The sequence below is a fragment of the Urtica dioica genome, chromosome 1 (genome assembly GCF_054948205.1).
Source record: "Urtica dioica subsp. dioica isolate 48M chromosome 1, U.dioica_male_clone48M_v1_H2, whole genome shotgun sequence".
Taxonomy (NCBI): Eukaryota; Viridiplantae; Streptophyta; class Magnoliopsida; order Rosales; family Urticaceae; genus Urtica; species Urtica dioica.
In genome coordinates, this window is record NC_142756.1 from 39,524,294 (window position 1) to 39,546,799 (window position 22,506).

General features: G+C 40.1%; 1 long non-coding RNA gene across 1 annotated transcript; it reads right to left on the minus strand.

Annotated features, from left to right (window-relative positions):
- Positions 1 to 20,212: 20,212 nt before the first annotated feature.
- On the minus strand, positions 20,213 to 21,994 carry LOC149407939 (uncharacterized). The gene is made up of 2 exons (XR_016297311.1): positions 21,214 to 21,994; positions 20,213 to 20,559 (listed from the first exon to the last, which is right to left on the minus strand). It is a non-coding gene; the product is annotated as an uncharacterized LOC149407939 (long non-coding RNA).
- Positions 21,995 to 22,506: the final 512 nt, after the last annotated feature.

Sequence of the window (22,506 nt, forward strand, 5' to 3'; positions counted from 1 at the left end):
CTCTCTCAAGCATCTTATATTGATAAGGTGATGGATCGCTTCTCGATGCAAGACTGCAAGAGGGGTCAAACACCCTTTAGGCATGGAGTTTCACTCTCTAAGGACCAGTCTCCCAAGACTGCACAATAGATTGAAGACATGAGGAAGATTCCTTACGCCTCTGCCGTAGGAAGCCTCATGTATGCTATGCTTTGCACTAGACTTGATATATGTTTCGCCGTTGGCGTAGTTAGCCGTTTCCAATCCAACCCTGGACCCGAGCACTGGATTGCTATTAAGCATGTTCTTAAGTATCTTCTAAGAACTAGGAACTTGATGCTTACATACTCAGGTACTGACCTGACTATGACGGGATATACCGACTCCGATTTTCAAGCGGATAAGGATTCCAGGAAATCCACTTCGGGATCTGTGTTCATCCTTAATGGTGGAGCTGTTGTGTGGAGAAGTATTAAGAAATCTTGCATTGCTGACTCCACAATGGAAGCAGAATATGTGGCTGCTTGTGAAGCATCCAAAGAGGCTGTATGGCTTAGAAAGTTCCTTAAGTATTTGGAAATTGTTCCAAACGTCGACGAGCCCATGACCCTTTATTGTGATAATAGTGGGGCTGTCGCTAACTCAAAGGAACCTAGAAGCCATAAGCGCCATAAGCATATTGAGAGGAAATACCATTTGATTCGAGAGATCGCGCAACGCGGAGACGTGGAGGTGAAGTAGATCTCTGGCAGATCCATTCACCAAGGCCCTAGCGAACATGGTCTTCGACCAACTTCGAGAGGGATTAGGCATGTAGGACTACTCACATCTTCTTTGAGTCAAGTGGGAGTTTGTTGTCAATGGTGCCCACAAGAAGAGTAGTAGTGTCTATTTATGTACATTTGATGTCATATAGTCTTACGAAGACTCTTGCTTGTAATTGCTTATTCATTTAATAAAAAGTTGAAACGTTCATTCAATCTTCCTTGTCTGAAGCTTTATGATAAAACCTTAGTCTTTTAGTCCATAAACAAACTAAACAACTTACGAAGAGACAAATGTAGATTTGCATGAACAAACTCTTCGTAGTTTGCTTAAAACGATATATTCGCAATCTTAGGGTCAAAGGACTATTGACCTCAGTATGATTGTTAGAAGAATCTATGATGTCTGGTTATGAGGCATTGAGAGTTGGAGACTCTATAGTTCTTCTAGGTATCTTCCGAAGGTACTGAATTGACCAGTGCACTTCTAGAGACAATATAAGAACAAACCATTTAACCTCTTATGTCTCGAAGTCACTATGTATGAATTGCATCATGCTTACCTTAATCCTGAAATGAGACATGCCATTTCACACCTTAGTATTCTCATTTGAGAAAGTCAAATTTCGGACTCACTATGTGATTCCGAACAAGGCCTATTGGTGAGGTACTAAGTTGTGAGTCTGTCATGAGTAACTTTGTGAAGTTCTCATAGATATGGAATTCATGTACAAGATTGCTGAAATGCAATGTATGTCACCTCATGCTTTGTTCCTTGGAGTGTGAATAAATGAACTGGCCAGTGTCCAAATTGAGTCCTGACTCTTTTGGATGAAACAATGTGACTTGTTAGCTCCTCGTCAATACATTGTTTCTAACTTATTCACAAGCGACAAAGGAGTTGAGGAAATAACAGCTAGAAGGGTAAAATGGTAATTTAGTAAATCCCGACTAGCTGATGACATTCATGAAGGGTAAACATAGATAATATTCAGTGGATCCGCTCATCATAATTAGGTCGAATTCTTGAGTAGAAAATAAATTCATTTGAACCGAGAGATTTTCAGTGTCAGCTCTTTAGTGGAGTCAGTTGGCATTAAGCTAAACTTGGAAAAGGTTTGTGAACTTTTGAGTCCAAGTGTTTAGCTAAAGCTTTGTTCATTTGGGTCCATGAGGTCACTGTCACGAATCACATCGATAGGAATAGTTAAACTGGAAGCTAAGTCAAAACAAGAACGAAAATAGTGAAAAGGGTATTTTTGTCTTTTGAGACAAACGATGAAATGAATGTCAATAAATTTTTGACAAGGTCATTTTATGACATGTTTCACTCGGCCATGACTTGATCATTGGGCCTTGTGAATTAATTTCATTTCATAAGAATTTTATTGAAAATTCTTATTGGGCCTTTTTCATGTTGTCATGAACAAATGGAAAAGCTTCTAGAAGCCCATTCTAGAAGACATAGGCGCCCAACATACCCAACCAAGAGAGAATATTTTGTGCATAAATGTATCAAGATACTTGCCAAAAGAAAAAGAGGAAACAAATTTGCATATAGATGCACAAGGAATTTCGGCCAAAAGAATAATGGGCAAGCCAAGGAACAAAAAAGGAAACAAATCCAAGCCTCTAGGAGGCAGCCTTGGGCGCCCATAATGGAATGGGAAATAAGGGATTTTTGCTCATGAATATGTGATATCCTATAGAAGAGGAAAGTACCTTATTGAAGGTAAAACCTCTCCTATAAATAGGAGCCCCATTCCTCTCATTCCATTCATTCCACACAAGTTAGAGATTGAGAGACTCTCTCTCTAGACATTGTGGCCGAAAATCCTCTCTCTCTCTCTCTCTAGTTTATTTTCGATTATTTCTTGTCTTGGCACCTAGGTCCTCACTCGACCTAGTGTTTAGCTCTGCGACTTCGAGACTCGTTCTTAAGTCGTAGTGTTTAAAAGTGCCCACTCACTGATTCCTTCTTTTCGAGTGATTTAGTGATAGAAACTTTCGTGGTTGCTCGAGGGGCCGAGGAAAGGAAGAGAGACGTGCTGCGAGGGGAGACGAGCGTTGCAACTTTCCAAAAGCTTCTACAAGGTTCAAGCTTCAAGAAAGGTTAGTAAACTTCATAGCTCATATTGGTTTTTAATTACATGTACTTGCACTTGTCTAGGTTAGTAAAAACTGTTTTACTTGTAAAAGAAAATTTTTAAAATTCCGCCGCTTCCCGAAGCGTTAATTATTTTCTTAAACCCTAGATCGATTCCAACATACTCGACTCAAAGAGCAAAGCTTGACTTGAGGAGAATGACTCAACTCGAAGGATCGAGAGTCTCGGCGTGAGTGCTCGCCGGCGACCCGTGAGGAAGGTTTGCCGCTCTTTAGGACCTCCGGCCTAAGCATCGGCCCCTTTGAGCGGCGCGTCTTCTCGGCGTTCCGGTTTTTCCGAAAACGACCGACAAAAGCACCTAGGTGCACATTTGAGCTAGTGTTTTAGCTCTTTGACTCTTAGACTTGTTCTTGAGTCGTCGTGTTTAATAGTTCCCACACACTAATTCCTTTCTTTGTCGAGTGATTCTTGTGATAAAAACTTTCGTGGTTGCTCGAGTTCCCGAGGAAAGAAGAAAGATGAGCTGAGTGGGGAGACGAACGTTTCAACCTTCCTAAGGCTTCTCAACATCCAAGCTTCATAAAGGTTAGTAAATGAGTAACGCTTTTAATAGTTTTAATTTATATGTACTTGCTCTTTGTCTAGGCTAGTAAAATCGTTTTACTTGTTGTAAAGAAAATTTTTAAATTCCGCCGCTTACTCGAAGCGTTTAATCTTTTCTTAACCCTAGATCAATTCCAACACATCGAGGGTGTCAACTTTAAACCTCTCGATCTCATCGAGGGGATCTAGTTACCCAAATTGCCGTGCGTCTCTTTGGTCACACAAGTAGTCGTCTTCCAACTGGTAGATCGTGTTACCCCTTTTTCAGCGGGCTTGCCATCCACACCTTGGATGTAGCGTATCCTCGCTTGGGTTTGATCACCAGCCATGACGCCACGAACTTCATCTGGAAGTCCATCATATGCCGCCATGGCATCCCTGCGTCGATTGTGACCGACAATGGCACACAATTCGACAATGCCAGGGTTAGAGAAATCTGCGCCCAACTAGGGATAAGCAAGACATTCTCATCCCCGCGACATCCACAGGCTAATGGCCAAGTGGAAGCCGTCAACAAGACGATTAAAAGCAACCTCAAGAAAAAGCTCGAAGCCAAAAAGTGCGCCCGAGCTAAGGAGCTAACGTTCATCTTATGGGCCTATTGAACGACTGTTCGAAATGCCACCGGAGAGACCCCCTTTTCCATAGCCTTTGGGATTGAGGCTGTGGTCCCCGTGGAAACTGCGGTCCCCACTTACCGAGTTGACACTTTCGACAAGAAAGAAAACGACGAGGCCATATGCCTCGAATTGGATTTAATCGACGAGAAAAGATCAAAGGCCCTCACCAGACTCGCTGCACAAAAGCGAAAGGTCGAGAGATACTACAACGCCAAAGTCAAAAGGCGAATCTTCGCCATCAGCAGTCTCATACTCAGGTGCGTGTTCCAAAACACCCAAGTACAAGGCGTCGGGGTCCTGGGCCCGAACTCGGAAGGACCGTATAGAGTACGACAAGTCATACATGACGGAACCTATTACATACGGATGGAACTCTGATCCGACACCCTTGGAACGCCGAAGATTTGAGGCAGTACTACCAGTGATAAGCTCCCCCATTTACTGCTTTGATTTCTCTGATTCAATAAGGCCCACATGCCAATGTTTGAATTTTTTATCTATTAGCAAAAAATAATAAAGTTCGAAGTTTTTTCTCTCTCCAAAAAAATCCGCTTTATTAAGTTTTTGTTGTCAATGGTGCCCACAAGAAGAGTAGTAGTGTCTATTTATGTACATTTGATGTCATATAGTCTTACGAAGACTCTTGCTTGTAATTGCTTATTCATTAATAATAAAGTTGAAACGTTCATTCATTCTTTCTTTGTTTGAAGCTTTATGATAAAACCTTAGTCTTTTAGTCCATAAACAAACTTAACAACTTACGAAGAGACAAATGTAGATTTGCATGAACAAACTCTTTGTAGTTTGCTTAAAACGATATATTCGCAATCTTAGGGTTAAAGGACTATTGACCTCAGTATGATTGTTAGAAGAATCTATCATGTCTGGTTATGAGGCATTGAGAGTTGGAGACTCTATAGTTCTTCTAGGTATCTTCCGTAGGTACTGAATTGACCAGTGCACTTCTAGAGACAAGATAAGAACAAACCATTTAACCTCTTATGTCTCGAAGTAACTATGTATGAATTGCATCATGAAATGAGACATGCCATTTCACACCTTTGTATTCTCATTTGAGAAAGTCAGAGTTCGGACTCACTAGGTGATTCCGAACAGGGCCTATTGGTGAAGTACTAAGTTGTGAGTATGTCATGAGTAACTTTGTGAAGTTCTCATAGATATGGAATTCATGTACAAGATTGCTGAAATGCAATGTATGTCACCTCATGCTTTGTTCCTTGGAGTGTGAATAAATGAACTGGCCAGTGTCCAAATTGAGTCCTGACTTTTTTGGATGAAACAATGTGACTTGTTAGCTCCTCGTCAATACATTGTTTCTAACTTATTCACAAGCGACAAAGGAGTTGAGGAAATAACAGCTAGAAGGGTAAAATGGTAATTTAGTAAATCCCGACTCGCTGATGACATTCATGAAGGGTAGCATAGATAATATTCAGTGGATCCGCTCATCATAATTAGGTTGAATTCTTGAGTAGAAAATAAATTCATTTGAACCGAGAGATTTTCAGTGTCAGCTCTTTAGTGGAGTCAGTTGGCATTAAGCTAAACTTGGAAAAGGTTTGTGAACTTTTGAGTTCAAGTGTTTAGCTCAAGCTTTGTTCATTTGGGTCCATGAGGTCACTGTCACGAATCACATCGATAGGAATAGTTAAATTGGAAGCTAGGTCAAAACAAGAACGAAAATAGTTAAAAGGGTATTTTTGTCTTTTGAGACAAAGGATGAAATGAATGTCAATAAAGTTTTTGACAAGTTCATTTGATGACTTAATGTCACTCGGCCATGACTTGATCATTGGGCCTTGTGAATTAATTTCATTTCATAAGAATTTTATTGAAAATTCTTAATGGGCCTTTTTCATGTTGTCATGAACAAATGGAAAAGCTTCTAGAAGGCCTTTCTAGAGCATAATAGGCGCCCACTACCCAAAGAGAAAGAGAGTTCCTTTTGTGCATTTATGTATGAAGATACTTGCCAAAAGAAAAAGAGGAAACAAATTTCCTATTCAAGGCAATGGGAATTTCGGCCAAGACAAGTCAAGGGAGAAGAAAAATAAAAGAGGAAACAAATCCAAGGTGTCATGAAGGCCTATGTGGCCGTGTGACTTGGATAGGAATGGGAAATAAAGGGTTGCTCATAAAGACTTGAAAAATAAGAGGAAACTACTTCTTTCCAAGGGCAACCCTTCTCCTATAAATAGGACCCTCATTCCTCGCATTTTATTCATTCCACATAAGTTAGAGATTGAGAGCTTCTCTCTCTAGACCTTGTGGTGGCCGAACTCCTCTCTCTCTCTCTTTCTAGTTTATTTTCGATTTTTCTTGTTTTGGCATCTAGGTCCTCACTCGACCTAGTGTTTAGCTCTGCGACTTCAAGACTCGTTCTTAAGTCGTAATGTTTAAAAGTGCCCACTCACTAATTCCTTTATTTCGAGTGATTCAGTGATAGAAACTTTCGTGGTTGCTCGAGGTGCCGATGAAAGGAAGAGAGACGTGCTGCGAGGGGAGACAAGCGTTGCAAACTTTCCAAAAGCTTCTTCAAAGTTCAAGCTTCAAGAAAGGTTAGTAAACTCTTAGCTCATATTGGTTTTTAATTACATGTACTTGCTTCTTTGTCTAGGTTAGTAAAAACTGTTTTTACTTGAAAATAAATTTTTTAAAATTCCGCCGCTTCCCGAAGCGTTTAATCTTTTTCTTAAACCCTAGATCAATTCCAACAGTTTTTAGTCATCAAGGCATGACCTGTAAACTAAAAACTTGGGGGGCTAGTGATTCCTGCAACGTACACTAAAAAATTCACGGCAAAAAAAAACCTTAAGCCCCCACTCATGGGATACAGAGGCTTAAGAAGCTCAAACCCCGACGGCCCATCAAGAATATAGGTTTGAGAAAAATCGTCGGCCTAACCCGGTGCCATAAGTCGCGTAAAGGCGTAAGCAAAGGCGGAAGGACCACTCCCTCCGCCGCACATATGTTCGGTCGCTCTATAGCACGAACACAAAGTCGCCGGCCTAACCCGGCGCAACACATATGTTCGGCACTCTATAGCACGAACATAAAGTCGCCGGCCTAACCCGGTGCCACGCATATGTTCGGTCGCTTAATAGCACGAACACAAACCGTCGGCCTTCCCGGCAAAACCCTTTCATCCAGGCTTAAGTCCCCCATGGGGATACAGACTTAAGAAGCTCGGACCCCAACGGCCCTTCGTGCATACAGGTTCGGGTAAACCGTCGGCCATCCCGGCGTGCCGTGAAAGACGTCACCCAGACGCAAGTAAGTCGCGTAAAGGCACTGCCTCAAACCCTAAAACGGTCAAATTTGAGTCATACATATTCGGTCGCCAATGGCACGAAACACACAGGGTTTGAGTAAAGCCGCCGGCCTAACCCGGCGCAACATACACATTCGGTCGCTCCATAGCACGAACCCAAAAGCCGCCGGCCTAGCCCGGTGCAACATATACGTTCGGTCGCTCCATAGCACGAACCCAAAAGCCACCGGTCTAACCCGGCGCAACATATACGTTCGGTTGCTCCATAGCACGAACCCAAAAGCCGTCGGCCTAACTTGGCGTAACATATACGTTCGGTCGCTCCATAGCACGAACTCAAAGTCGCCGGCCTAACCCGACGCAACATATACGTTCGGTCGCTCCATAGCACGAACTCAAAGTCGCCGGCCTAACCCGGCGCAACATATATGTTCGGTCGCTCTATAGAATGAACCAAAATCGCCTACCTAACCCGATGCAACATATACGTTCGGTCGCTTCATAGCACGAACACAGAGCCCCGGGAAATAATACCCGATGCGACTACTTCGGTCTCCAAGTGGCACGAAGCAAAGTCGTTGGGCCATAGCCACATTGGGCACACTAAATCATCGGCCTAACCCGACGTACCGATATCACCGTTAAATACAGGTCAGTCAATCGCAACGAGTTGCCCCTAGCAACGAATGCTGAACGAGCGCCTCAGTAGGCACAAACGCCTCTCTGCCTCAAATGCTAAACTACGACAAATCGTAACGCTAAATGAGCGGAGGTTGAATACCAACTAGGGACGTAAAACCTGCCAAAACTATTAGTAAGGGCACAAGACCTTCGGGCCACGTGTTGTCAATGGTGCCCACAAGAAGAGTTGTAGTCTTTATTTTGAACATTTGATGTAATAAAGTCTCATGAAGACTCTTGCTTGTAATTGCCTATTCATTCATTAATAAAGTTGAAACGTTCATTCAATCTTCCTTGTCTGAAGCTTTATGATAAAACCATAGTCTTTTAGTCCATAAACAAACTTAACAACTTACGAAGAGACAAATGTAGATTTGCATGAACAAACTCTTCGTAGTTTGCTTAAAACGATATATTCGCAATCTTAGGGTCAAAGGACTATTGACCTCAGTATGATTGTTAGAAGAATCTATGATGTCTGGTTATGAGGCATTGAGAGTTAGGAACTCTATAGTTCTTCTAGGTATCTTCCGAAGGTACTGAATTGACCAGTGCACTTCTAGAGACAAGATAAGAACAAACCATTTAACCTCTTATGTCTCGAAGTCACTATGTATGAATTGCATCATGCTTACCTTAATCCTGAAATGAGACATGCCATTTCACACCTTAGTATTCTCATTTGAGAAAGTCAAAGTTCGGACTCACTATGTGATTCCGAACAAGGCCTATTGGTGAAGTACTAAGTTGTGAGTCTGTCATGAGTAACTTTGTGAAGTTCTCATAGATATGGAATTCATGTACAAGATTGCTGAAATGCAATGTATGTCACCTCATGCTTTGTTCCTTGGAGTGTGAATAAATGAACTGGCCAGTGTCCAAATTGAGTCTTGACTCTTTTGGATGAAACAATGTGACTTGTTAGCTCCTCGTCAATACATTGTTTCTAACTTATTCACAAGCGACAAAGGAGTTGAGGAAATAACAGCTAGAAGGGTAAAATGGTAATTTAGTAAATCCCGACTAGCTGATGACATTCATGAAGGGTAAACATAGATAATATTCAGTGGATCCGCTCATCATAATTAGGTCGAATTCTTGAGTAGAAAATAAATTCATTTGAACCGAGAGATTTTCAGTGTCAGCTCTTTAGTGGAGTCAGTTGGCATTAAGCTAAACTTGGAAAAGGTTTGTGAACTTTTGAGTCCAAGTGTTTAGCTAAAGCTTTGTTCATTTGGGTCCATGAGGTCACTGTCACGAATCACATCGATAGGAATAGTTAAACTGGAAGCTAAGCCAAAACAAGAACGAAAATAGTTAAAAGGGTATTTTTGTCTTTTGAGACAAAGGATGAAATGAATGTCAATAAATTTTTTTGACAAGGTCATTTTGTGACATGTTTCACTCGGCCATGATTTGATCATTGGGCCTTGTGAATTAATTTCATTTCATAAGAATTTTATTGAAAATTCTTATTGGGCCTTTTTCATGTTGTCATGAACAAATGGAAAAGCTTCTAGAAGCCTTTTCTAGAAGGCCTTGGGCGCCCAACATACCCAACCAAGAGAGAATATTTTGTGCATAAATGTATCAAGATACTTGCCAAAAGAAAAAGAGGAAACAAATTTGCATAAGGATGCTTTAGGGTAATCGGCCAAGTGAGAGACAAGGCAAGGCCTTGAACAAAATTGGAAACAAATCAAGGCTTCTAGAAGCCTTGTTTGGCCGAGTTTCTCAAGTGGGAAAGAGGCAATATTTGCTCATGAATATGTGATATTCTATAGAAGAGGAAACTACCTTATTGAAGGTAAAGCCTCTCCTATAAATAGGAGCCTCATTTCCTCACAATTGATTCATCCAAGTTTAAGAGATTTGAGAGACTCTCTCTCTAGAACTTGGCCGAAGTCCTCTCCTCTCTCTCTCTAGTTTATTTTCGGTTTTCTCTTGTCTTGGCACCTAGGTCCTCACTCGACCTAGTCTTTAGCTCTGCGACTTTGAGACTCGTTCTTAAGTCGTAGTGTTTAAAAGTGCCCACTCACCGATTCCTTCTTTTCGAGTGATTTAGTGATAGAAACTTTCGTGGTTGCTCGAGTTGCCGAGGAAAGAAAGAGAGACGTGCTGCGAGGGGAGACGAGCGTTGCAACTTTCCAAAAGCTTCTACAAGGTTCAAGCTTCAAGAAAGGTTAGTAACTTCCATAGCTCATATTAGTTTTTATTTACATGCATATGCTCTTGTCTAGGTTAGTAAAAACTAGTTTTACTTAAAAAGAAAATTTTTAAAATTCCGCCGCTTAACGAAGCGTTAAACTTTTTCTTAAACCCTAGATCGATTCCAACAAATGGTATCAGAGCTATGGTCAAAGGAATGCATGTGCATGTTCTTAAATTATGAGCTTGAAAATCGTTTTCGAAAGTTTACTAATTTTGTGACAAGTTAGAATTGTAATCTTAGATTTTTTTTAATTTATTGCTCATGCCTTTAAATTAAAAACCATGTTGATTTTCTATGAGTTTGGGATGATGTTAAAACACATTAGAATCAGTTCTAAAAGTTTTTAATTTTTTATATTGAAAAAACGTGTTTTAAAGGTTTGAGATTTTTCGAGTAAATTTTGTGACTAGTTTTATTTTCTTGCTAGTTTCGTTTATTTACTTGAATCGTTTTATGGATGTTGTTATTTCTTTTATTCTATGTTATTACCCTGCTAATAAAACACAAATAAAAGCTTTAAACAACTTCATAAAACGTTCCGTTACACTCGATTCTTTTTCGCACCTAAAAGGACAAAGCTTTAATTTATTTCTTTTTCTTCGAGCTGGAATGTAAACCCGCATTAAAAGCGGCATTACTCTCTGCTCAGAAATCGAAATTTAATGATTCTTGAATCAAATTAAAGCTCTGTCTGTCCTCTGTCCAATGCCACCGGTTTCGGCTCAAAAGGACATCGGAGCCGCCAGTTATGGCGATTTTACTCCGAGGTGCGCGGCTGTCTGAAACTCCAGTTTTTTTTTAGAAATCTGGATTTTCAAACCCCACTACCATGAGTTATAGAACTCTAATGAGAAAACTTTCTTGAGCAAAAATGTTTTTCATATGATTATAAACATGATGTGTAAGATTAAAATGTTTTTATTTTTGAAAGTTTAATTGAAATTGAATTTTTACAAAACTAGTTTGAATTTTGAAAAACCGTTTTCACTTTCAAACTTGAAAATATTTTGTCATCCAAATCAAATAAGTTTTCAAAATGTTTTCAAAACTATATCTATATCACATATGTTCAAAATCTATATGCTCTTGAAATTTTGAGTGGGAGGTCTCTTTGTAGACAAAGCCGAAAAATAAAAAGATGTGTAATCCCAAACTTTCAAGTGTTCGAGTGAGTTGGAGTTCACACTTCCCTCACGCACTTTCCCGAAATAGAAAATAGGAAAAGATCGAGTATGTCCCTTGTGCCTTTATGCACTAATACTACTCTGAACATGTCGATCTAGGATTCTCTTCTAGTTGTCCGCTCTGTCGCTCTCTAACTAGGAAATTTGTTTCCGAACTTATAAGAGTCGATGAACCAACTCCAAAAACTAAGTGGGAGGGTTATACTCGTTGTTTGTAACCCGCGATCCCCAACACTAGTGAAAGATGTAATAACGTGGGACTAAGAGCCGCTCTTGCGACCCTCACTTAAATGTGAGTACTCCAAGGCGTTATTGCTTCGATCATTGCTCAATGAGCTACGTCCGAGAGTGATGCAATGATGGCAAGGCCTCCCCTTGGGGGATTGTTTTTCAAAGCTGATCTTTTGGACTAAGTGGTTGGTTGCACACTTAGGCTAAATCCCTAGTATCCTTCCTTAAGGCTCTGCGAAAGGATGTGAGTGATCAAACCAATTTACAAGGTGGCTAGTCAAAATGATGTACTGACATCTTGGCTTAGCATTAATGATGTGTCATTTACTTATAAATGGAGATTTTTTGCGGCCTTCTCTTGAGGGAGTAAATTATCGTTTAGTTTATAACACCTTTGGATTTTACAAAAGTCTTAATGAAACTTAAATCCTAAACCAAAGACTAATCATAAACTTGTTTCAACTTTAATAGGCAATATGTCTCTCAACCCTCTCTCAACAATTCTTTCCTCAAATAAACTCGAAAACGAAAACTACGTAGATTCGAAACGTAACCTCGACATAATACCTACCGTTAACAAGCACAAATGGGTACTCACCACCCCGTGTCCTCCTCTGACGAATGATGATTCAACTCAAGAGGACAATGACGCCTTAGCGGCCTGGCTTCGATCCGATGAGATTGTGAGGTGCTATATCTTGGCATCTATGAACAATATGCTGAAAGAGCAACATCGTGACATCGAGACTACCGCTGACATGCTCTACAATCTCCTTGAGATGTTTGGAGGGCAAAGGCGTCAAACAAGGCTACAAGCAGTCCGACATTTTATGAACTGTCGCATGAAGGTTAGGACTCCTGTTGGAGACTTTATGATATTGATCATTAGTCATCTGAGTAAAATGGAAATCCTACGATCTGAGATTGATGGGAAGAATGTCATAGATGTATTCTTAGAAACTCTCCCCGCATCTCTTGATACCACCAAGATGAACTACTTCATAAACAAGCTGGAGTACACTGTTACCAAGCTTATGAAGGGACTTCATACTGCTGTAGGTCTCAATAAGAGAAAGAGGAATCAAGGAGAGGCACATGCTACTGAGCAAAAAGCCTCCGCCTCTAGAACTAAGAAGAGACCTCACAAGTCCTGCCTATCTCAAAGCAAAGGAACATAGTATTGTACTAATTACCGAAGCATGCTTAGTAGCTGATAATGTATCAACGTGGATTCTTGACTCCGCTGCTACTAACCATATTTGTTGTTCCTTGAATGGTTTTAAGAAAACCAAAAGCTTAGAGGAAGGCGAGTTCTGTTTCAAATGGGGTGATGGGAGCCTGGTGTCTGCGAAGGCTGTGGGATCCGTGACGCTGTCTTTTGAAGACCACACTTTAAACTTGAATAATGTTTATTTTGTTCCTACCTTTGGGAAGAACTTAATATCCGTTGCTCGTCTTTGTGAGCAAGATTATTGTTTAAAGTTCATTAAGAATGGAATTCGTATTTCGTTTCCTGATAATTCTTTTGTCACTGATGCATGTATGAAGAATGCTCTTTTTTACATCTATCCCACTAAACCTTCTCTTTTAGACACCGGAATAGATAACGATCTAATTAGGGAGCAAAAGAGGATCAAACTTTCTGAATCCTCCGATCTAACAAAATCAACATACCTCTGGCACTTAAGACTTGGTCATATCAGTCTAGATAGGATTAAGAGACTTGTGAGGGATGGTCCACTCCAAGCCTCTGCAATAGGTTCACTACCTACTTGTGAATCCTGCATAGAAGGAAAAATGACTAAGCGACCTTTCTCCGATAAGGGTCGAAGAGCCACTGAGTTGCTGGAACTAATACATTCTGATGTATGTGGTCCGCTCAACAAACAGGAACGTGGAGGATACGAATACTTCGTTACCTTCACTGATGATTACTCAAGATATGGGTTTGTCTATTTGCTTAAACACAAATCCGAGACCTTTAACGTATTTAAGGTCTTTAGGGCTTTAGTGGAAAAGCAAACTGGCAAAGTGATCAAAACCCTTCGATCTGATCGAGGTGGTGAGTATATGTCTGGAGAGTTCGATGACTTTCTTAAAGAAGAAGGTATCGCTTCTCAGCTTACCGCACCTGGCACACCTCAACAAAACGGAGTGTCAGAGAGAAGAAACCGAACTCTTATGGAGATGGTTAGATCAATGATGAGTTACTCATCACTCCCGCTTTCCTTTTGGGGATATGCCCTCGAAACAGCCGCCTACATTCTGAACCAAGTTCCGTCTAAAACGGTTCCTGGTACTCCTTATGAACGATGGACTGGCCGTAAAGTGAATCTTGGCCGCATCCGAATTTGGGGTTGCCCTGCACACGTGCTAAGGCAAAAGACTAGCAAGTTGGCTAGTAGGTCAGAATTGTGCCTGTTTGTAGGATATCCGAAGGAAACCAAAGGTTTTACTTTCTATAGTCCCGAGGACGATAAGACTTTCGTTAGCACGAATGCTCGTTTCCTTGAGGAGGACTTTATGAAGGATGCGAAACCTAGAAGCAAAATTGTGCTTGAAGAAAAGTTGGGTGAGGAAGCTTCTACCTCATCTGTAAGAACTGTTCTTACCCCAACTGAAACACAACCTAACTCGTCAGAATCTCGTCAAGTAGTACTTAGACGTAGTGGGAGGGCTACTCAAAAGCCTGACAGGTACATGTCTTATGGAGACTCTCTTGTAGCCGTCTCCGACATGGATGATCCTGTTTCCTATAGCCAAGCAATGGCTTGTTCTGAATCAAACCTTTGGCTTGACGCCATGAAAGTTGAGATGCACTCGATGTATGTCAACAAAGTCTGGAAACTTGTAGACCTTCCTGAAGGGATTAAACCTGTAGGGTGTAAGTGGATATACAAGAAGAAAAGGGGTCCTGATGGGAACGTTGAGACGTTCAAAGCACGACTTGTGGCGAAGGGTTATACCCAACAAGAAGGGATTGACTATGAAGAAACCTTCTCGCCAGTCGCGATGCTAAAATCCATCCGCATACTCCTATCCATAGCTGCAGCTCTCGACTATGAGATCTGGCAAATGGATGTCAAGACAACCTTTCTGAATGGCAATCTTGACGAGCGCATTTACATGGCTCAACCAGACGGTTTCGTGGATAAAGGTCAAGAGACCAAGGTTTGTGAGTTGCTTAAATCCATTTATGGACTAAAGCAAGCATCTAGGTCATGGAATATTAGATTCGATGAAACTGTAAAGAGCTTCGGCTTTGAACAGTCAATAGATGAGCCTTGTGTTTACAAGTTAATACACGAAGGCAAAGTTGTGTTTCTGGTACTATATGTCGATGATATACTACTCATTGGTAATGACGTGGGTAAGTTATCTGAGGTTAAGGTCTGGCTAGCAAAGCAATTCGATATGAAGGATCTAGGAGAAGCCGCGTACATTCTGGGGATCCAAATCTTTCGAGATAGGAAAAACCGGACCCTGTCGCTCTCTCAAGCATCTTATATTGATAAGGTAATGGATCGCTTCTCGATGCAAGACTGCAAGAGGGGTCAAACACCCTTTAGGCATGGAGTTTCACTCTCTAAGGACCAGTCTCCCAAGACTGCACAAGAGATTGAAGACATGAGGAAACTTCCTTACGCCTCTGCCGTAGGAAGCCTCATGTATGCTATGCTTTGCACGCGACCTGATATATGTTTCGCCGTTGGCGTAGTTAGTCGTTTCCAATCCAACCCTGGACCCGAGCACTGGATTGCTGTTAAGCATGTTCTTAAGTATCTTCGAAGAACTAGGAACTTGATGCTTACATACTCACGTACTGACCTGACTATGACGGGATATACCGACTCCGATTTTCAAGCGGATAAGGATTCCAGGAAATCCACTTCGGGATCTGTGTTCATCCTTAATGGTGGAGCTGTCGTGTGGAGGAGTATTAAGCAATCTTGCATTGCTGACTCCACAATGGAGGCAGAATATGTGGCTGCTTGTGAAGCATCCAAAAGGCTGTATGGCTTAAGAAATTCCTTAAGTATTTGGAAGTTGTTCCAAACGTCGACGAGCCCATGACCCTTTATTGTGATAATAGTGGGGCTGTCGCTAACTCAAAGGAACCTAGAAGCCATAAGCGCTCTAAGCATATTGAGAGGAAATATCATTTGATTCGAGAGATCGTGCAGCGCGGAGACGTGGAAGTGAAGAAGATCTCAACGGTGGACAACCTCGCAGATCCATTCACCAAGGCCCTAGCGAACAAGGTCTTCGACCAACATCGTGAGGGATTAGGCATGAAGGACTACACACACCTTCTTTGAGTCAAGTGGGAGTTTGTTGTCAATGGTGCCCACAAGAAGAGTTGTAGTCTTTATTTTGAACATTTGATGTAATAAAGTCTCATGAAGACTCTTGCTTGTAATTGCCTATTCATTCATTAATAAAGTTGAAACGTTCATTCAATCTTCCTTGTCTAAAGCTTTATGATAAAACCATAGTCTTTTAGTCCATAAACAAACTTAACAACTTACGAAGAGACAAATGTAGATTTGCATGAACAAACTCTTCGTAGTTTGCTTAAAACGATATATTCGCAATCTTAGGGTCAAAGGACTATTGACCTCAGTATGATTGTTAGAAGAATCTATGATGTCTGGTTATGAGGCATTGAGAGTTAGGAACTCTATAGTTCTTCTAGGTATCTTCCGAAGGTACTGAATTGACCAGTGCACTTCTAGAGACAAGATAAGAACAAACCATTTAACCTCTTATGTCTCGAAGTCACTATGTATGAATTGCATCATGCTTACCTTAATCCTGAAATGAGACATGCCATTTCACACCTTAGTATTCTCATTTGAGAAAGTCAAAGTTCGGACTCACTATGTGATTCCGAACAAGGCCTATTGGTGAAGTACTAAGTTGTGAGTCTGTCATGAGTAACTTTGTGAAGTTCTCATAGATATGGAATTCATGTACAAGATTGCTGAAATGCAATGTATGTCACCTCATGCTTTGTTCCTTGGAGTGTGAATAAATGAACTGGCCAGTGTCCAAATTGAGTCTTGACTCTTTTGGATGAAACAATGTGACTTGTTAGCTCCTCGTCAATACATTGTTTCTAACTTATTCACAAGCGACAAAGGAGTTGAGGAAATAACAGCTAGAAGGGTAAAATGGTAATTTAGTAAATCCCGACTAGCTGATGACATTCATGAAGGGTAAACATAGATAATATTCAGTGGATCCGCTCATCATAATTAGGTCGAATTCTTGAGTAGAAAATAAATTCATTTGAACCGAGAGATTTTCAGTGTCAGCTCTTTAGTGGAGTCAGTTGGCATTAAGCTAAACTTGGAAAAGGTTTGTGAACTTTTGAGTCCAAGTGTTTAGCTAAAGCTTTGTTCATTTGGGTCCATGAGGTCACTGTCACGAATCACATCGATAGGAATAGTTAAACTGGAAGCTAAGCCAAAACAAGAACGAAAATAGTTAAAAGGGTATTTTTGTCTTTTGAGACAAAGGATGAAATGAATGTCAATAAATTTTTTTGACAAGGTCATTTTGTGACATGTTTCACTCGGCCATGATTTGATCATTGGGCCTTGTGAATTAATTTCATTTCATAAGAATTTTATTGAAAATTCTTATTGGGCCTTTTTCATGTTGTCATGAACAAATGGAAAAGCTTCTAGAAGCCTTTTCTAGAAGGCCTTGGGCGCCCAACATACCCAACCAAGAGAGAATATTTTGTGCATAAATGTATCAAGATACTTGCCAAAAGAAAAAGAGGAAACAAATTTGCATAAGGATGCTTTAGGGTAATCGGCCAAGTGAGAGACAAGGCAAGGCCTTGAACAAAATTGGAAACAAATCAAGGCTTCTAGAAGCCTTGTTTGGCCGAGTTTCTCAAGTGGGAAAGAGGCAATATTTGCTCTTGAATATGTGATATTCTATAGAAGAGGAAACTACCTTATTGAAGGTAAAGCCTCTCCTATAAATAGGAGCCTCATTTCCTCACAATTGATTCATCCAAGTTTAAGAGATTTGAGAGACTCTCTCTCTAGAACTTGGCCGAAGTCCTCTCCTCTCTCTCTCTAGTTTATTTTCGGTTTTCTCTTGTCTTGGCACCTAGGTCCTCACTCGACCTAGTCTTTAGCTCTGTGACTTTGAGACTCGTTCTTAAGTCGTAGTGTTTAAAAGTGCCCACTCACCGATTCCTTCTTTTCGAGTGATTTAGTGATAGAAACTTTCGTGGTTGCTCGAGTTGCCGAGGAAAGAAAGAGAGACGTGCTGCGAGGGGAGACGAGCGTTGCAACTTTCCAAAAGCTTCTACAAGGTTCAAGCTTCAAGAAAGGTTAGTAACTTCCATAGCTCATATTAGTTTTTATTTACATGCATATGCTCTTGTCTAGGTTAGTAAAAACTAGTTTTACTTAAAAAGAAAATTTTTAAAATTCCGCCGCTTAACGAAGCGTTAAACTTTTTCTTAAACCCTAGATCGATTCCAACAAATGGTATCAGAGCTATGGTCAAAGGAATGCATGTGCATGTTCTTAAATTATGAGCTTGAAAATCGTTTTCGAAAGTTTACTAATTTTGTGACAAGTTAGAATTGTAATCTTAGATTTTTTTTAATTTATTGCTCATGCCTTTAAATTAAAAACCATGTTGATTTTCTATGAGTTTGGGATGATGTTAAAACACATTAGAATCAGTTCTAAAAGTTTTTAATTTTTTATATTGAAAAAACGTGTTTTAAAGGTTTGAGATTTTTCGAGTAAATTTTGTGACTAGTTTTATTTTCTTGCTAGTTTCGTTTATTTACTTGAATCGTTTTATGGATGTTGTTATTTCTTTTATTCTATGTTATTACCCTGCTAATAAAACACAAATAAAAGCTTTAAACAACTTCATAAAACGTTCCGTTACACTCGATTCTTTTTCGCACCTAAAAGGACAAAGCTTTAATTTATTTCTTTTTCTTCGAGCTGGAATGTAAACCCGCATTAAAAGCGGCATTACTCTCTGCTCAGAAATCGAAATTTAATGATTCTTGAATCAAATTAAAGCTCTGTCTGTCCTCTGTCCAATGCCACCGGTTTCGGCTCAAAAGGACATCGGCTCAAAATGCGCGAAAAATAAATAAAATCCTGAAAAAGGAAAAAGAAAAGCGCTAAACATACGCGCTATAGAAAATAAATAAAGAAAGCCACATGGCTCACACTGCACCCTCATCTAGTAGGGGAAACAAGGTGTCGAAGAAGTCAAAGGTGACCCCCCGGGCCTCGTTCTCGACTGCGATTGTCACGCCCCGGGAAAAGATGAGGCGTGATTAAAGAATATAAAATAAACTAATAAACTTTACATAACTAACCCACGGTGCATACTCAGTTGATTACTTTACAAGTCCAAAGATAAAAGAAAGAAAACGAAAATATAAAACCAACCTTCGACACTTGATAGACTATCCAGCGGAAACCTTCAAACTCTCGACCACACTTAATCCCGAGGTCTTCCTAACCCTTCTCCTTCTCACATCCTGATTATAAGAAAAATTTGAGGAAATAGGGGTGAGCCTGAGGCTCAGTAGGTGCTATAGTAATGGTTTGATTTTTAAAAAGATTTTCGAAAATAATACTTACCGTATAATAATACTATTCTTGTCACGTGTAAATCACCATACACGTACAAGTATACCTTGCAGAAATGTAAATTGCAGAAATATAAATGACAGAAATTTAAATGTGTCCCTAGATACTTCTAAAACGTGTACTATCTCCTGAGCCGCCTGCCAACTTAACCCGTGGCAGTCCTCTGATCAGAGCAAGGTGCACTCTCCGCACCGTAAACATGTGTGTGAAACCGGCTTGTCCAGGATATACGAAACATTTCTTTCGTAAATACGGGATATATGTATAATATCGAAAAATATTCTTAACTTCATTATCGGATATCCCGAGTTGAAGTTCCGCCACATTTTCTAAAAACGGTTCTAGGTTCGTGGCACGTTCACAAACATTTTCATTTCGAAAATAATATATATTTGAGGCCAAACCATAAAATCAGGAGAGAAGGGTTATAATAACCTACCTCGAGAATAAGCGTCTAAGTTGCTCGTCTACGAGACGCTCGCTCGTCCTGTGAACCTGAACGTTCACTACAACCGAGAATCCAGACGTTCACTTACTCCGTGAACCCTCTAAACGACTTTCAGTCTTGAGTCCTATCACGATAAATCAAACCGATCCGAATCAGAATCCTATGAGTAATCCACAATACTCAAACTTAAACGTACGATTTAATAATCGTAGGACCCAAAGACATATCCACTATAAGGAATCCAAGTTCTCAGACAAAACTTCAAACGATGGGAGAACAAGAAAACTCGAACGGAAAATCCACAATCAATCTCTAAAAACCCGAAAGGTAACTCTAGCAAGCAAGTATCGTTCTTTTCTTTTCCGAATTCCAAAGAAAATATTCAAACTTATTGCTACGCTCGAGCAAACGAGAAATCAAACATCAAACCAATGTCGAGTTTTAAATCCCAAAACTCATATACGAGTCTCAAATACATTTCTGCTTAATTTCTTGAAATCCAACAAGAACCCGTTCAACAACAATTCGGGAATTAATATCTTCATAGAACATAACCAACTTTTGAATTATTACGTATCTGAATTCAACGAGTGTCAATTCCGAATTCTCACAATAGTTCTCTGAAGTTCTCAATTAGCTCAACAATTAAATTCAAATACAACCCAAAGAAATTTCCAAACATTCTCGATAATAAGCTCGACACGGGGCATATAAATTAGTCATTTACTTATAATCTCCATATCACAACGAGTCCAATGCTTCCGCGTAGAAGCATCAACTCCGAACCTGTGACACGAGATAATCCATTAATTTAGAATCACTAAAATTTGTCCAATACCTCAATGAAACACTCAATCCAAAGAAATTCCGAATCAACCGAAAATTATCATCAAATCCTCAATTACTCATACTCAATTCTCAAATCCAAGTTCAATATGAAATCACTTAATTTCGCCAATAACAGTCACACGACAGTTCCAAATCCCTCAACAATCACTAGCAAAAATCATCACTAATTTAAAAAAACAGATTTTCAAGTTCAACCTCACACGGCCAACACCAAGCAAATCAACACCAACTTGTCAAAAAAACCGAAAATCCCAAACAAATTCGTCCAAAATCAATAGCCACCATAAATCCGAGCATAATCAATCCAAGAATCCTCAAACAGTTACAGAATCACCATACCACGTTAAAAAAATTAAAACCCCCAATTTCATGAACGAGGAAACCTAACCTCTTTGTGAAATTCGGCCAAAAATCAAGAGAAACTCCAAACAACAATTTCAATCCACAATTTTCGAGTAACAAACATCACAACCGAGTCTAATCAATATCCAAAACCAGTCAATTTCCCGAAATCACTCAAGAAACTCAAAAATCCCAAATTCACTTTCAAACCCTAAATTCCAAAATTCATTCGGGTTTGATTTCTTTTACCTTGTTTTCGGGAGATTCAATCTTCCTCAGTGGGTGTCCTTCTTTCCCGGCATTCGTTTCCCGGTCGGCGGCCACGGCGGCTCGCGGCGATTTCTTTTCCTCGGCGAGAGCGCGCACGGTGTGGAGAACTGGTGGCTTGAGCTGTCGGCCGAGCTTCCTCTTCCTCGGCGAGCTCAACTCCGTCTCACTCTCTCTCTCTCTCTCTCACTCTCTCACTCGGTCTCTCTCTCACGCCCTTTCTTTCTTTTTCTTTTCTTCCCCGATTTTCTTCTTCTTTCTTCTTTCCCGTTTTTCCTTCTTCTGCGTTTTTTTTTTTCGTTCTTATCAGCTAAAGAGAGTGACCGACTTCACTAAGTGATAAGGCTTAGAATTTTCCCAAAATTGCCCTTAAACCCCTTTCAATTCCATTTCTTCCAATCATTCACAAAAGAATATTTCCTTTCTTTAAATGTTGCAAATTAATCCCTTAATCTCAACTCTTAATACTTAAATTCTGAATCAATGAAAATAAACTTTAGAAAATTAATTACATAATTTTCTATCCATAAACTCTTGTCGATATTTTATTTCCATTAACCACTGATTTGCGTCCATTCAAAATTCTAATTTGCAACATTTTTATCTTTTAAATTTCGAGATGTTACAGCTCTCCCCTCCTTAGAGGAATTTCGTCCCGAAATTTAAGATCTAACTGGGCACATGGAATAAATACGGATACTTTTCCATCATATCACTTTCCAGTTCCCAAGTCGATTCTTCGCTTCCATGATGAGTCCACAAAACCTTCACCAACGGAATCTCACGGTTACGAAGACTCTTCATCTTTCTATCAACAACCTGGGTTGGCACTTCATCATAAGTGACATTCTCTTAGATTGGTACATCTTCGGGTTGAACGATAGCTGTAGGATCAAGTCCACTCTTCCGAAGCATTGACACGTGAAAAACATCGTGCACAAACGATAACTCTGACGGTAGAGCAAGTCGATAAGCTACAAGACCTACTCGTGCAGTAATCTGAAAAGGTCCTACATATCGAGGAGATAATTTCCCTTTCCTTCCAAAACGGGAAATACCTTTACGTGGAGATACCTTTAAGAGCACATAGTCTCTTACTTCAAATTCGAGTGGTCTTCGTCTTTTATCAGCATAGCTCTTTTGTCGACTTTGAGCTGTCTTCAGTCGCTGCTGAATGATCGCGATCTTCTCATTAGTTTCTTCAATAATCGTAGCTCATGTCTAAACGTGATCTTCTGGTTCAATCCAACATACAAGATATCTAAACGGTCTTCC